Here is an 8,671-nt window from a genome sequence, read left to right as displayed (position 1 = left end):
TTAAATGTGGCAACAAACACAAGGCCCACTGCAGTCCTTTTCACAGAGTAGCCACAGTCTCCTGGTAGCTTGCTTAGTGAGAGAGGCGTGCCACCTGTTGAATAGAAAAAAGAAAAAAAATATCAAGTTATTGATGCAAACACCGCAAGTGAAAGGGTTGCAAGGAATCAGCTGAATTAGGCTACTAATGTCGACAGAGTTATCGTCACTGCAAAAAAACCACACTTTTCTTACCTCTGTCTAACTGGAGTGAAGAACATCCAGGGCCTTGTGCAGATAACTCCATGAGGTCATTAGTACATAATAAAATTGGTTGCATACGACGCCAAGCCTTAAAGTCTTCAGTGGTGCTTTGTCCACCCACCAGGCCAGAATGTGGATCGTCGGCTTGAAAGTTAACGGAGCCATCGTCTGCAGTGTTTTCTTCAACAGATCGTCCCTCATATTCCAGATTTCGACCCAGTGAAATATCCCCTGTGCCGAAAGTAATTGTCCCAGTGTGAATGTTCTCGGACCTTTCCTTACGATGCAGCTTGTCTCTTTGCACCATTTCGAGGCTTATACCACATGTTTGGCCAATGTAAAGAAATACAAGACACAAAAACAAACCAGCACCCCTTTTTGTTTTATGCATCATTTTCATAAAAGTGGTAACCTACAACCAGGGAGCTGGACTAACCTTGGTCTCGCAACCCTTTCAGTAGCCTATAAATAGGCCTACTCAATTACCACCAATTGAAATGAGATCAGTGACCAAGCCTCTGATCAGGTTTTAATTGATGATGCAGCTGAACACTTAAATAATCAAGACCTACTATAGGGCTCTGGGCCTACTCTTTAATTTCATTAACAGCTGAACAGATACAGCTGGCCCATTGGTTTTAGGAAGGCTACATCAATTAGGCTAAGTGGACAAGCTGTCTCAGTAAACTTTTTGTCAAGGAGCATACAGTAGTATTTATCTTTATGACTTTGATTCACGTTGTAGAAGACAGTTGTGCAATTGTTCTGACGTAGATTTCCAGTGATCTCTACTCTCTCAAGCAACCTGGTCGTGTTAGTAGTGCCATTGAAAACCACTGAGTTTTTATCAAATTTAGAACCCCCTTTAATCCACATGGCGTAAATTGATCCAGATTTGGTCCGTTTACTCTCAAAATCAGAGATATCAAATGTGCATGGTATCAGTGCGCAAGATGAAAGCATAAATCTTGTCTGGCAGTGACACTGAGTATACATCATCTTTCTTTTTATTGTTATTCCCTAAAATGACAAAAGCAATGTATCATTATATTGAAAAGCCTTCTTTCACCAGTTTAAAAAAATGAAATGTTGAAGAATTAATTTAATAGCTGTCACTGTAGTAGTGCTTAACAGCATAACTCTCAAAAAGAATTTCAAGTTTTTGCCTGAAATTGCACTGTGCCTATTTACAAGGGCATTGTTCCCACCTCTTCTGGGGCCTACCATCAAATGTTGGACCTCTATAGAAAGCTGAGAACCTCTAGTTTTTGTAGGAAACAGTCAATATAAATGTGTGATGTACTCACAAAGAGTTACAGAGGCTAGAATATATTTTTTTTCTTTCTGCCGGATTACAAGCATCTCTGAACTGACCACATTTCAGCCCTCTAGGTCTCTTGATATCCCTTAGAAACACAACTGAGCCCTAGCACCAGGTCTTGTGAAGTTGTGTGCAAAAGTAGATCAATATAGAATGAAAATATGAGTGCTTTAGACTATTATTTGCCAAGGTATGCCCATGCGTTTTGTAAAATGGATACTCCCCATAGGACTTTTTGTTATCCAAAATGCATACTGACAATCAAATGCTTACTGCACATGAACCCCTTTGTGTAGAAGCATAATCCTGGTCTCAAATGAAAGGTAACACTTTGAGGTTTCATGCTTGTATTTGGATTATACTTCAGGGGTTCTGATATGGAATGACTACACTAAATATGGAATGATTACAAAAATGTCTCTATTTTTGCATTTACTTTGTTGGTTCAATGAGTGTGTATAAGATAGACTATACATCTGTACAACTAATATTGGATAACACAACATGAAGATTCAATTTCTATGGATTCTTGTGAATATTTCAGTACCCAATATGTTGCATCTACTTATTGTGCTGCAGCTACACTGCAGCCAGAGTTCAGGGTAGCACCAAAACCGGAAGGGGGGGAGGGGGGCATTTTGGATCAAATTTAATTGAGACATAATAAGATTAATCTAAGAATGTAAAGCACTATACAGATTGTACATGAACATTTTTGGATTCCCAAGAGTCAAAGTTTTAAAATGGTGTATAACATTACTATGCTACATAGCAATATGGTGCATACAATTGATTTAGAATGTTGGGGGAAGGTGGGGGAGGGGGGTAACCGTCCCGCCGGCGGGACACTGAAAGTTATTACGTTGATCACAAATATTACAAAAAATAGTTTAAACACCCACCTAATGCTAAAAGCAGGAAATGAAAGAAAAAGAGGGTCTTGAAGAAAATCATTGTGTCTATATGTATCTGTTAAATGGTTAAACACACAATGGTTAAACAAAAGTGCACTGACCAACAACCGCAGACAGAATTAATATAAAAAAGACAATTTAATTATGACATAATTTGCATTTTATTCAAGAATTCCTACATCTGAGCAGCACTCAGCAAAAACAGCAAAATCAGTGAAACACATATTCTCTGGCAAACCACTCCCATTTTAACCGTAAACCGTAGAGATTTCAGCCTAGCTCTACACTACAAAATGTGCCTTACAGACCTCAACACCATCACACACTAGTAAGCATGATCCTGTTTGTTAAGGGTGAGGAGGTGCAGCATTTGTCATTCATTATATTACTGTCACCACATAGTGTCTATCATAGATGAGGGAAATAAAAGTATCCAATGTAAAATGCAAAATTCCTGATAACTGTTAGTCCCCATATATAGTTTCTCAGTTATACAAATTGTAATGGCCGTAGTTCCTAAATGATTCATGAAATAATTTTGCACAACTCCTTGAATTAAAGCTGAAAGTTCACATTCAAACACATTTTTGAATGCTTTGTTTCATATCCAGTCTGGTGGTGTGCAAATAAGGCCTGAACTCTATTTTAATGACAAGAAATTCATCAGGATTAAAACGTAAAGTTATCTCTGCTTATCTTTTAGATTCCCTTACCTTTTTGCTGCACTGATTGGGTTAACTGTGTTAATCTTGTCAAGATTATTAAAAAACTGTATCTCCACTAAAGCATCACCTCTGAGTTTACATGCAGAGACGCACCAGGACTGACACGGACTCAAATGTCCTCACAGAAATAACCAGGATAGAGAGTGACTCAGAGAGAGACTGACTATTTCAACAACTGAATGGGATGTACAAGGAACTTTAAAGAAGTGAGATGGAAACACTTGTGCTTGCTTGATGGAAAAAAAAACACAGAGAGTTCAGTACCTTCTCATAGCTGTGAACTGATAAAGCTGATTATCTGAGACCAAAGTTTTCAGCGGAAAAAAAAAACACTAACTTGCACTCTTGGCAGAGAATGTTTGGGGTAGAGTCCCCAGCTTCTGCCTTAACATAGTGGTCAGGGAGTTAATATGAGCTAAAAAATGTAGTTTTTTTATCCAAACAGATGCAAAAATATTTATACTCCTGAACTCACAATACCAAGGCCCTATACTATGTAGGTTATTGGTGTCCGTAGTGGATCTGGAGAAGAGCATAAACCTTGTTTGGGCTTTATTTTTATTTGGACTTTATCTCTCCTCTTTTACAGCAGAATGCATCTTTCTACATTTTCAAGATATCGCTTTTTCATATACTTCTTCCAAACCATCTATATTTAATCAGAAATAATGAGCGGCCACTCACCAGAATGCTACTCCTTGTCGCCTTGAGAGAAGCAGCACAAAAAAGACTTGTAGTCTTGTATCGTTTCAGAGGTCACAAGTCACTGTTTATCATAAACTTGTTGAGGTCAGATCTCTGACTGTGATGAGAAAAAGATCTGATGGAAAAAGATCATCAAAATGTAGTTCTCACAGTCTTTCTTCATCATGTAAATGCATGTGGTTTGATTAGGCTGGTCATCCAGGTTGGTCTTAAGGGTCCCATTAGAAAGGGGGCATTTTATGCAGTGAGAAGTGTATTTTTTCTGCTGTTTTGTATAGACAGTAAATGTTTGGCACACTGTTTATGTGCCCTGGAGGGTGCCTCACTTTTTGCAACCTGTTAAGCGTGTTCTATCTGATTGGGACCAAAAGTGGCCATACATTAATCATGGCATTATAAACTACAACTACCGGTAGCCTTAAAGAACGAGAGGAGAAGAAGGTCTACAGCTTTTCAGCAGATATTTACAGCGTCACAATGTAGAATTACATAAGCAGCATGTATCAGAGTCAATTGATCACTTACGCAGCTGTAAAATGAGCTGACTTCCTTTAAACACTGAAAGAGACAGCCCACATGCCCCAGTCTCTATGTAAGTTTGGGTTACAGTGAAAGTGTGAGGTATCTTTCACACCAATGATAGACTTATCTCCAGTCCCTTATATCAAATATTATTTTTGTCCTACTACTGTACATTTTTCTTCTGTATTCTGTATGTAATAGAATTCATCATGTATAGAATTTGTTGGAAAAGAAAAACATACAACTTTTACATGTTTAACTTTATTCATATTGAAATGAGGAGGACAATTGCAATAGAAGCCAATGAAATTAAATGAAATGAATAACCTTACATTTAGCATTAGTGCAGTCTGCAGAAAGTCAAAAGAATCATTACGGGCAAATGTAGCCACTACATCATTTGCACTTACACATTTATCCAAAGCAACTTACAAATATAAATGAGTTACGAGTCACCCTGGAACTCAGTGTTAAGTGCCTTGCTCAAGGGTACAACATGGTAGCCGGAAATCGAACCCACACATTTTCCTGCCTACTGCTTTCCCAGGTCCTTAGCAACTAGGCCTACACTACCTACCATTGCTCTAAAGCATTAAAGATAAGTGGCACTGATGCATAGGCTACACTTTTTTCAGGTATGACAGTAGCTGCTACACTCGAATGGTCTAATAAAATCTAGATATACCTGTAAGTGATGACATGACATTATGTTGAGATGCTGGTGATCAGTGGATGATTGTTGTTACATTTTATGATAATTGAATGCTTCATCATTAATCAACAGCCAGGCATATTAGAGCACTTTAAAAGCAGTAGAGATGTCAAACCCAGTCTGACACCAGAGGGCCCGTCTGGATCCTCATAGTCGACCTCATCAGGATCAGCTGGAGGTTGAGGAACTCGGACATGAATGGAGCGACCTTGATCATCTGGGTCAGTGGTCTGTTTGAAGAAAAAACTAAAATATAATTAGGATCCTTATATTAAATGTCATCATTTTTATTGAGAGAGACTTCCAGTTAGGGGGATTGTCACAGTGTTGTGCGTGACGCATGATCACAGAAACATAAAAATGAATAATCTCACTGCAAATCGTAGACCACACTCTTACAGTCATTTGTCCTGAATGCTCCACAACGACGTAATTATGACTATTTTAGAAATAAGCTTTTCTTTTTCATTTTGTAAAAATAATGACCATTTTGTTGTGACACTATTGTAAAGAAGTTAGGGTTACAATTTACTTGAAGGGATCTACATATGAGTGACATGACACTGTCATGAACATGTCATAAACATAATAAACAAGACATAAACGTTTAAGACATAATGCTTCTGTCACACGCTTCTGTCAAGTGTTATTCGGGTTTTGTCATGACAAGTTGGGTTAGGGTTATGTCATGTCACTCTTATTTAGAAACCTAAAGTAAAGTGTTACCGTTTTTGACCGAGTGTACAGGTTAGTGGTAGGGTTATGACAGTGTCATGTCACTCTTATCTGTTACTGAAGTTAATTTACCTGGCGATGCCCACCCGGTTTTATCTTCTGATGGGATTTTTGCCACCTAAAAAACAAAAACAAGCATAAAAGACGAACTGCTAAGTAACTGAATACAGAAGAAAAAACTTTGAACAGTTTTCTCTGCCGTCTTTCCAACTTTGTATTTCAATAGAACATTTTGAATGTTTTAAAATACTTGACAGAGCAACCTATAAAGATACTGGATGTTTTTCATGAACAATTATTTTCTGTAATTTGCATGGTCAAATTATGAATTCATAAAAAAGGGAAGTGTATAATATTCTGAAAACTTGTCTTAACCATTCCATAATGTGAAAACATTTTTCAAAACAATAAGTGCAAAATATTTACCTCACAACATCAATGACCAAGATGGTTATGATAAATGCAGCCAGACACTTTACCGTGATTCCTATAGCCAGGAAACTTTGGCTTTGTTCTGGGAAATAATGTATGATTCATTGATATGGTGATGTTTCAGATAGAAAGTATATCATCAGATTTGCCTGGGAATTTACTAAGAGAACTTTGATTTAGTCAAAGGGTGGCAATACAGGTTTTACAACATGCAGAAAAAATACAAAGACTCAAATAATGAGATTCTTTGGACGTTGACCTGAAGTCATACCATTAAACATAATTAAGTGAAAAAACATACTTTTAATCACCAGTCTCACTGCATCAGACTCCTTTCCCCCTTGTGAATGTCCTGCCCTGCAGTAGTACTGTCCTTCATCACTGGAGCTTAGATTAAAGGTGAGGGTTTGTCCAGATCCTATAGGGGTGTGCAGGTCTCCTCTAAACCAGGTGTAGTTCTGCACTGGAGTGTTGGCCTCACTTGTGTTACAGGTCAGAGTCACACTACTGCCCCCTGCTGCTGGACCTGAAGGACTCACAACAGAGGCCACGACATCTACAGGAGAGACTGGGGAAGGGTATGGCCTTGAGTTTAAAACAAAAAATATATTAAAATATACACTGAAAGTAATTGAATGCAAAGTCGAGGACTTCAGTTTGAGAAATCTTTATACAGCAGAAATACAGCCATCGATTAGAAATGAAAAGTTATTCTTACACCAGACTCTTAGTGTTTGCACAGCACTGGTTTGCGGAGTGTTCAAATTCAGTCTGAGATAAGAGGCTGTGCAGGAGATAGTTTTTCCATGGTGACTAGGGGAAGCAGTGAAGGTCAAAAAAGACGTGAGGGATCTGCTGCCATTCTCCTCATCTTGTATGTGAGTGTGTGTTCCCAGTGGGAGGAGACCAGGTGATGGTAGGAGGCTGAGAGGGACAGGGAGCAGCAGCAGTGTAGGTCAGAGTCACTGATGTCCCCTCTGACACCTCAGACATCTGTTGGGGAGGAGAGCTTTAAATTCAACCTTCATTTTGGCATTAAACCCAGTTTGACACAAAAACATCAGAGTCAACATCAGGTCTCGTATATTAAACACTAAACTAACTTAACAAGGGATGTTGCTCTGAAGTTATAATATTGCAGCAATAATTAACATAACCCAAGAGGTTAACCTCCTACCTTCAACAATCAGATTAAATGACTTTTTGAACGTTCCTCTAAAGTTGGTCATCTCAACTCTGAAGTACTGTAGGCTTAAATTGTATATGTTTTGATCAGACGTTCAGGCTGTGTCCCTTTGTGAATGGTTATAGGCGCCTTTTCTCAATAGTCAACTGGGCTTACTTCATGCAGAGGTGTTTGTGTGCATGTGCATATGTGCGTGTGCTTGTTTGTGTTTGTGTTCGTGCGTGCGTGTGTACTTGTGTGCAAGTGTGTGTGTGTGTGGGCATATGCGTGTGTTTAGGCGTCTGTATGCATGTGGGTTTGTATGTGTGTGTGTGTGTGTGTGTAGGTGTAACAAGTCTGATTGTATCAAATTTATCCTGAGCAAACAGCATTTTTTTGCTGTGTGCAAAGTCGTGTCTTCATGGTGTATTTCAGAGAACACTGGAAAACCTACCAGAATATGTTCAGGCATGGCTAATTGCATATTTGATACTTTACAGTGTGGATATATTTGAAATTGTGGTGAGGCTTGCAGCTGCCTGTTTTTTTAATCAAGGGCCAAGCACACAAAGGCAGAGTGAGCTATTTTAAATATGTTGTCAGACCTCTCCCCATGCAACTATATTAATGACATGGATCTGTTTAACAAATATACTGCTCAAAAACACTAAGGGAACACTTCAATCATACACTGGATCGGTACTCTGACACTGTTTGGTTCTGAGCACAAGTAAAACTTTTGTTTTGAAAGAACTGTCAGACATTCTGTGAATGTAGTTTGAGAATGGAGAAAAGGGTGGAAGGTTTCAAAAAATGTGTTTTAACAATTGTGGAAAACTAAGTGTTGCCTTAATTTTTTTGAGCAGTGTATATTGATAATTTGAACTCTGAACCACTGACATCCAACCAATAATAACGCAGAGGTATATCCCCGAGAGTGCTCAGGGATTGGTGATCAGCGATAGTTGTTGGTGCATGTCACCCATGCCTACAAAAGGCCCAAGGACATCCAGCAGGCTTATTGCATTCTGTGGGGAGTATGCTTAAACTTCCTAGAAAAGTGGTTCTCAAACTTTTCACAATGAGTAGCACCTCAGAAAACAATTGGCTCTCCAAGTCCCACCATTATGACTGACATTAAAATTCAGTAGTGTAGACCAAATAAACTACATATTTTACATTGTACATACTGTTTTA

General features: G+C 38.6%; 1 long non-coding RNA gene across 2 annotated transcripts; it reads right to left on the bottom strand.

The window, feature by feature from the left end:
• Positions 1 to 4,718: 4,718 nt before the first annotated feature.
• On the bottom strand, positions 4,719 to 6,653 carry LOC121688565. Of its 2 annotated transcripts, none has more exons than XR_006024631.1 (4): positions 6,611 to 6,653; positions 6,304 to 6,391; positions 5,950 to 5,995; positions 4,719 to 5,388 (listed from the first exon to the last, which is right to left on the bottom strand). It is a non-coding gene; the product is annotated as an uncharacterized LOC121688565 (long non-coding RNA). The 2 variants fall into 2 exon arrangements; XR_006024630.1 differs by having other exon boundaries at positions 4,719 to 5,372.
• Between the last annotated feature and the right edge of the window lie 2,018 nt (positions 6,654 to 8,671).

The sequence above is a fragment of the Alosa sapidissima genome, chromosome 17 (genome assembly GCF_018492685.1).
Source record: "Alosa sapidissima isolate fAloSap1 chromosome 17, fAloSap1.pri, whole genome shotgun sequence".
Classification (NCBI taxonomy): domain Eukaryota; kingdom Metazoa; phylum Chordata; class Actinopteri; order Clupeiformes; family Clupeidae; genus Alosa; species Alosa sapidissima.
This window is presented reverse-complemented; position numbering and strand designations above follow the sequence as displayed.